The sequence below is a fragment of the Pinus tabuliformis genome, chromosome 4_1 (assembly GCF_031772625.1).
Source record: "Pinus tabuliformis cultivar Carrire ecotype Pingquan chromosome 4_1, CPIR1, whole genome shotgun sequence".
In the NCBI taxonomy this organism is placed as follows: domain Eukaryota; kingdom Viridiplantae; phylum Streptophyta; class Pinopsida; order Pinales; family Pinaceae; genus Pinus; species Pinus tabuliformis.
Window position 1 is genome coordinate 191,597,484 of NC_142303.1, and position 7,758 is coordinate 191,605,241.

Sequence of the window (7,758 nt, forward strand, 5' to 3'; positions counted from 1 at the left end):
TGTAATTTCGAATTGCATGGTAAAGCAATGAACTAAAGTGCTGGAACGAAATGCAAACACACTACAACACTGAGGAGATCTATTGCTCTCAGGTTGGGCCCTAACCTGAGAGCTATAGCTCCTTGAGAAAACTCAGAACTAGATCAAAATCTGCCTTCTTTATTCATAATCTGATGTCATGCCAAACTTGGGTTACAAAAAGAACTACACCGAGCTGTGCTCAAAAATTACAATAGTAATGCGAAAGTTTCAACAACCTATCAAAGGCTACGACCTCCATACTTATGCAAAAACGATCATCCAACAGGTGTCCTTGATTTTAGGAGCTCGGCTGTCCAACTGAAGTTTAAATTGTTGATCCTGTAGGACAATCATAATTGTTGTTCCTGTAGAACGGTTATAACTGTTGTTCCTGTAGAACAGTTGGCTGCTTCTAAGCTCGGTGGGGAGATGGATTGGAGCTCGGAGCTATGGTGGGAATCATGAGGAGGGTCCCAAGACTGTGGACATCCTCTCCTAAAAACCAGCAGTGCCACCTCATTGTCTCCTTGTCTCCTTTTCACGTGGTCTTTTCTCCCTTTTAATGCAAAAACCTGAAATCATAATGCATTAGTCACGTAGATAAAATGTCTACCCTTCTTCCTACAAACAACACGAATAAACTAAGAAATGCATGCATAAGCAGTAAAAAGTGAATGGTTTGAGAAAAACAAGTAGGCCAAATGAGCCCAAATTATACCAAAAATTGGGGCTCATCACTCTGAATGTAGCACTTCTTTGCCTTTGGATGTCCCTGCAAGTGGAGTACTTTCTTGGGCAGGTTGTTGTGAAGTTGTAGCAGATGATGTGCCCGCTCCAATGTGTTGAGGTAATTTGAAAGAGACCTGTCCAAAAGAGTCCAGGTCAAGAGTTTTTTCAAGGTTTTTCATTGCCTGTTCCATTTTTTCTTCTTCAGTAATCTGTTCTACCAATGTGCCCTCTACCCACTCATCTTGATTAGCATACTGCTCTAATTCAGGGATTCTACAATGGTCATAACCTGATAGCCTATTTTTTATCTTTCTATCACGGATGAATCCATTTGGGTCATAGGATACCCACCAAAAACTCCTTTTTAGTTTGAGTTGTTCACCTAGTATCTTTTCAGCATCTTTCCACCCTTCCTTTTTGTTAATAATGAAGGGGCCTAACTGGTTTCCTAGCTTCAGCTGAGCCTTTTTCTTGGCAGCATAAAAATGAGTCAAATCTGAGCTAATAAATTGCCTAAAGTATTCAAGAGCAAACAATCTCATAGGCACATACTTTGGTAGCTTATAGGGGCATAGCTCACAGCCATATATTCTGATCTCAGTGTGATTCTGGTAAAAGTACCAGTCACCTATTTTATAGCTTTTGGACAGCTGCAAAATTTTCTGCATGTCACCTGAGAGTCTGGGAGGGGGACTTCTCATCAACAGAGATGAGACTGGATATATAAATAGATCAATGAACTCACAATAAGTATAAGGAGAATTATGGACTAGATGGAAGACTGAGGTCCAAAATATGACAGATCTCCTTTCTCCTTTTGCATCCAATTTCCTGACAGGGAACTGAAAATTATCTGTTTGATAATATAAGAACAGATGATATATATATGTTGTATACTTGAAGACTCCTTCTCTATTTAGACTCATGAATTGTTGATGGATTTTGTTCTTAATGAAGGTAGCAAAGTCAAATTTGATAGCAGGAGGGTGTCCTGGAATATATATGGACATCAGAGCTAAAATGGTCTCATCAACATACTCACTTGTTCTAAAACCCAGAACATAGGATATCATATCAATAACAGATCTCCCAACTTCATTAAAATAGACATGCTGAAAAGGAGGTGAATCTCTGGGCTGGGAGTCTGGGCTCATGAATAACTTGGCAATTCGGCCTATTTCTGCAGTGGATAGTTTGGAGCCTTGGTCCAGCAAATATTCATGGACAGAGGAGCCAAAGGCTGACTAGGTTTGAAGTGCAACATCTCATTGATTGAGTCAAGAGTTATATAGAAAAGGACAGTGCCATTTGGAGACATGACTGCTCTTTGAGTAGGCTCATAGTTGGCACAGCACAAGCGGATTATATCTGGAAATACATTAACTGATGGAAGATAGTATATGGGTAGATTGGACTCCCATATCCCATAGAGATCAGTTTTGTTCAGGTAACTGTTTCTAATTTCACAAAATGTTTGCAGATGGTCTTTGATACCCATTAAGTCTTGTATTTGGAAGTCCCTATCAGCTAAGGGCAACCATTCCAGCTCCTTGTGAGGTGCATTAAGGGGAGCCACATTGAGGGCCACCAGAGCCCGTATTTTTCACTCTTCTGTGATTTTTTAATTTGAAATTTGGGTTTTTACAGCAACGGCAGGTAAAATATCAGTTTCTGGGGTTTTCTCAGAGAATTTCGCAGGTCGAGACCAAGTTGCATTTGGCTTAGTGGGCGAAATTGCAGAGGGATACAAATTCTGAGGAATTTCTCAGAGAAAATGGGCAGAACAACGGTTAAAATGTGCAGTTTTTTTAAAGGCAGCACAGTTTTTTGAAATTTGGGTTCACCTGGATATTTTTGCACAGAAATTTAAGAAAAACGGGGTTCGGTAATGAAATATAGGTAAATACCTGCTTTATCCGGTGGATTGTGCGATTTGCAGGTGGCGGGCCGAGCTTGAAGACTGGTTTGCAGGTTGGATTTAGCTGGGTGGTGGACTGTGCAGTAAAACAACGATTTTGGTCGAAAATCGCATGAATATGTCGCATAGGAAAAACAAACGGAAATGGACAAAAACGACCTTTTCACAGCAATTTGACAAAAAAATTGGTTTTGACGGGTTTGGCGCGCTTTGGTTGGGTGACATCATCATGACGCAATCTTTGTCGTATAGCGGGGGTACGGAGGCTAACTTGGCAGTGACGTCGTAGGTGACACGGCGGATGATGTGCGGGATGGCAAGAGGGTGACATCAGCGGGGAGGGGGCATAGGCGGTAAGCGGTTTGGCCCCCGCACCGCCTTTTGGCCATGGTGGTATTGGTGGGGGGGAAGCGATCACACTAGGTGCCTGCCACCTGTCTTTTGTACGGCGGCCATACCGCCCATCCCCCGGACACTATCGTTCGGCATAAAAGGGCTTGCGATATGCATGTGGGCCGTCGGATCTACAGGCTATGATCCGACGACTGGCGGCAATCAAAACGGGCGGAGGTCTATGGGACGGGGTCCCACCGTAATTTTCAACGTTTTGTAATGTTCGGGCAGTGTATTTGAAACTTTGGTTAAATGTTCGGGGGCAGTTATTTATTCAACCAAACATTGAATAAATCCCAATGTTATATGCGCGCGCGGGGAAGGGTTGTCCACAAGGTTTCGGATAAACCTTGGACCCCCTTAAAACATTGACATATGGCTTTAATTAAGCCCGGGGCGGGATATTAAAGTTTTGGGTTTTTTATGTAGTTTATATATAATAGGGGCGGGGAAACATTATATAGGAGTTATAATATAAAGTTGGTAGGTCAATATGAAAGGTAGGTTTACACAAAGCACTAAGTTTGAAGAGTGACTTAGGCTTGAGGGAAATAAGAAAGGAATCCAAGTCATGAACTTTGAGAACTTAGCAAGAATAGAAGAAAAACATTTTTACACAAGAAATGTGGCTTAGTTCTCTTGAGTAAAACCAAAATTTCACTTGGTCTTTTCTATGGAATGAAGTGAACTAGGAGCACTGAGCAGATCTCTATGTCCTTGAGGGGAAATTAGTAAATTTTCTTGGGGAAGTGAGGAGGGAAATAAGTCATGCTTCAACTGTTTTGCAGCCACCTTGCCATGGTACTTGTGATATCCATGAGATAAATCATTTTTTAAGACAAAATTGTTGACAAACTTGCTTCTGCAACATCAAAAATGCCTATCCAGCCTATTTAACCTAACATTTTTTCTTCCTTTTTGCTTGGGTGCATTTGAACTAGCAAACCCTTTCTCTCTTGTTTTCTTTTAACTGCCCTCCTATCTAAGTCTGCCCTTATTTCTCCTAGGGGCTCAGATTTCACTGTTGAGCACCCTTGCTTCTCTACCCAACTACTGATCTGCCAAGCTTGAACTGTTTGGACAGAATTCACTCTCTATCTATAAACAAGAAATTTAAACATGGACTAGCCAAGATTAAGCTATTTGGCCATCCATCAAGTGTGGCAGAAGTCATTGATTGCACATATTGAATCTTCTTTGCAAAAAGTAGGATAGTAGTGGCGTTTTGGACTAGCATACTTTCTTAGTCTTTTCTTTGGGGTTCATTTTCTTTCTTTTTGACCAATTCATTGTTTTTTGCCCTTTGATTTTTGGTTTAAGGCATACCCTCTGTTCATTTTTTAATTTTTTTCATTTTTTGGAAATATGGAACCTTTGCAGCATGGAAAGGATGAACATATTTGGCATTTTAAACAGTCAATCATGAAATATGATACCTATTGGTATAGGAACCTAACAGTGGCTCCACTTGGGGATGGATTTTCTTTGTGAAAAGCCAAGAACAGCAGGTCAAATAGCCTTATATTCAACTCTTGTTGCAATCTGAAATTTCTCTTTGTTGTAAATAAACAAAATTGTACCTCTGCAACATATATACATTTCTCATAAGCTCATTCAAACCATTACAACCCTATTTCTGACAGTTTGTCTGAATGTTTGCCATCATTTTTACAGCTCCCAAGTCTTCTTTTTTAATTCCTCTGATAAACTCAAAATGTGACACAAAAGGTGGCACAATTCCATGATCTTTTTCCTCAAAATTTGCTGCATCTTATTCCCTATCTTATTGCTGTAATAAAGTGCAGAAAATAGACACTATTATGTACAAATTATAGTCCTGATATATCAACCAAGTGGATTAAAATAATGCTTGAGCATCTGACCATTGACTGGCCCATCCCCTGCTTCTGTACCATCCAGGATTTTCAAAAAGTAGGTGTTGTTTCCTTGTACATCCTGAATAGCAAAAGGTCCTTCCATAGGAAATCAAATTTGCCATGTTTTCCCTTATCTTCCCTTCTGGAATCCCATTTCAGCACTTTGTCTCCTATGAAAAAATCTTCTGCCTTTGTCCTTTTGTCAAAAATCTTCTTAAGTTTTTCTTGTAGAATCTGAGTTCTTTGATACACTTCTTCTCTGTTCTGCTGTAGATGAATTGTTTGATTAATTCTCCTCTAAATGTCGTTGGGTTCTGCTTGTATTTCGTGCAGCAATTTTATCACAGGGATTCCCAAGGATGAAGGGAACACTGCCTCCATGCCATAAACCAACTCATAGGGGCTTGTTCCAATGGATCTTTTTGTAGTCAACCTGTCTGCCCAAAGTGCATTGATAAGTTTTTTGTGTCAGTTTTTCTTGTTTTCCTCCAATACTTTCTTTATGATATTGATCAAGCTTTTATTAGATGATTCATCTAGACCATTACCCTAAGGGTAATAGGCTGTGGAGTGGCCTAGGGTAATATGGTATTTGTGACAAAAATTGATCATTCTTTTGAATTTAAATGCAGCAGCATTGTCATTTGTTATCTTTTCCAGACAGCCAAATCTAGATAGGATATTGGTTTCTAGGAATTGCATGATGACTGAGTCATTGGCTTGCCTACATGGGATGGCTTCTATCCACTTGGTGAAGTAGTCTGTGGCAGTCAAAATCCACTTATGTTGGCTAGAAGAGGGAGGGTGAATTTCTCCAATGAAATCTAAACCCCATTGTTGAAATGGTCTTTCAGTGGAAATGGGTTTTAGGGGTAGAGGTAACAGTTTTCTCTTGCCTTCAAAGATTTGACATTTATGGCAAGAAACTACAAATTTCTTTACATCAGCAAACAGGGAAGGCCAATAAAAACCAGCTCTTAGGATTTTATCAGTTGTTGACTTCCAATACAAATGTCCACCACAATCCCCTGCATGAAATTCCTTTAGCACTTTGTCAGTTTCATCCTTTGTTAAGCAGCTTAGTAAAATGCCTTCATGATTTTTCCAAAATAAAACATTGTCTACAATACAAAACTTTGAAGCTCTCATTTTCAACAATCTCTTTTTAGTTTTGGATAACCCTAGAGGAGCCTGCAGGTTTAACAATACATAGGCTATATCAGCATACCAAGGTGATTGTAAAAAGGCTTGATTGATCTGTGGAGTTGCCATCTCCTGTTCGTTATCCAGTTCATTGATGTCAAGGGCTTGAAAGTTGGTTTCAGTCATCAATTTAGCTAATCCTTGTCCTTTCATCAGCTTTGTTGGTTTAATTTCAATATCATATTCCAAGATGTTAGCTATCCATTTGCCTCTCTTGCCTTCAAGTCCCTCTTGAGTTAGGATATCCTTAACCACAACATTTGGAACATAAGCTATCACATGAGAGTATAAGATATAAACTCTGAAATCCTTGATAGCTTTTACAAGGGCATAAGCTTGTTTTTACATGATCTGATATTTTAAAGGTGCATCTCTAAGTGCTTTGCTGCAAAAAGAAATGGGCTTCTCACATCCTTGATCATCTTTTTGTAATAGGACAGCAGCAATAGTATGTTCTGATGCAAAAGAGAATATTACAAAATCTCTATCACACTTCGGGCTTGTGAGGACTGGTGTTTTAGTTAAAGCTATTTTGATTTCTTCAAAGGCTTGCTTAGCTTCTATTGTCCACTTTACTTTGGAATCTTTATTCAACATATTATTCAGCAATCTTATCAGTTCAGCCAAGTTGGGTATGAATCTTCATAGAAAATTGATCTTTCCTAGGAAGGCTTGCAGTTCTTTGATATTCCTTGGGTGAGGCACTCGGAGAATAGCTTGTATTCTGTCTGGGTCAATTCTAATACCATCTTTTGAGATTACGTGACCTAACAGTTTGCCTTCTTCTAGGCCAAACAATGATTTCTTTGGGTTCAATGATATGCCATATTTTCTGCAAATTAGAAATACTTGTCTGAGATGTTCTAAATGTTTTTGATCTGATTTGGAAAAGGCAGTGAGGTCATCAAGATATATGACTAAAAAATCATGGATATCTTTTGCAAAAGCTATGTCCATGGCTCGTTGAAACGTTGCTCCTGCATTTTTAAGTCCAAAAGGCATTTTTACATACATGAAAGTTCCCCAAGGTGTTGTAAAGGCAGTTTTATCTTGATCATCCGGGTGAAATAGGATCTCATTAAAGCTTGAGAATCCATCTAACAGTGAAATCCTAGAAGCTCCCACTACCCTTTGTAAAATGTGATCCATCTTGGGTAAGGGGTAGTGATCTTTGAGAGAAACTTTATTCAGATTTCTTAAGTCAACACACAGTCTTATCTCTCCCGTTTTCTTCCTAATGGGCACTAGATTTGAGATCCATTCTGAGAACTTGATGGGTGCAATTATGACAGATTGGTACATTCTTTTGACTTCATTTTCAATAAGGGGGAGGAGGACAGGATTCACCCTTCTAAGCTTTTGTTTAAAAGGTTTTTGATTTTCTTTTAAGGGTATTGTATGCTGGATCACAGAAGTATCATAGGACTTGAGGTCTTCATAGCTCCATGCAAAAACATCTTGAAATTCTTTAAACAACTCAATGTATTTCAGTTTTTGGTCAGGAGGCAAGGCTTTGGACAATTTTACCATCTTAGGATTTTCTGCAGTTCCTATATTACAGTCCTCAATTTCTGCGTTTAATGGCTGCATTTTTGGCTTTCTTGGGATATCATTAGA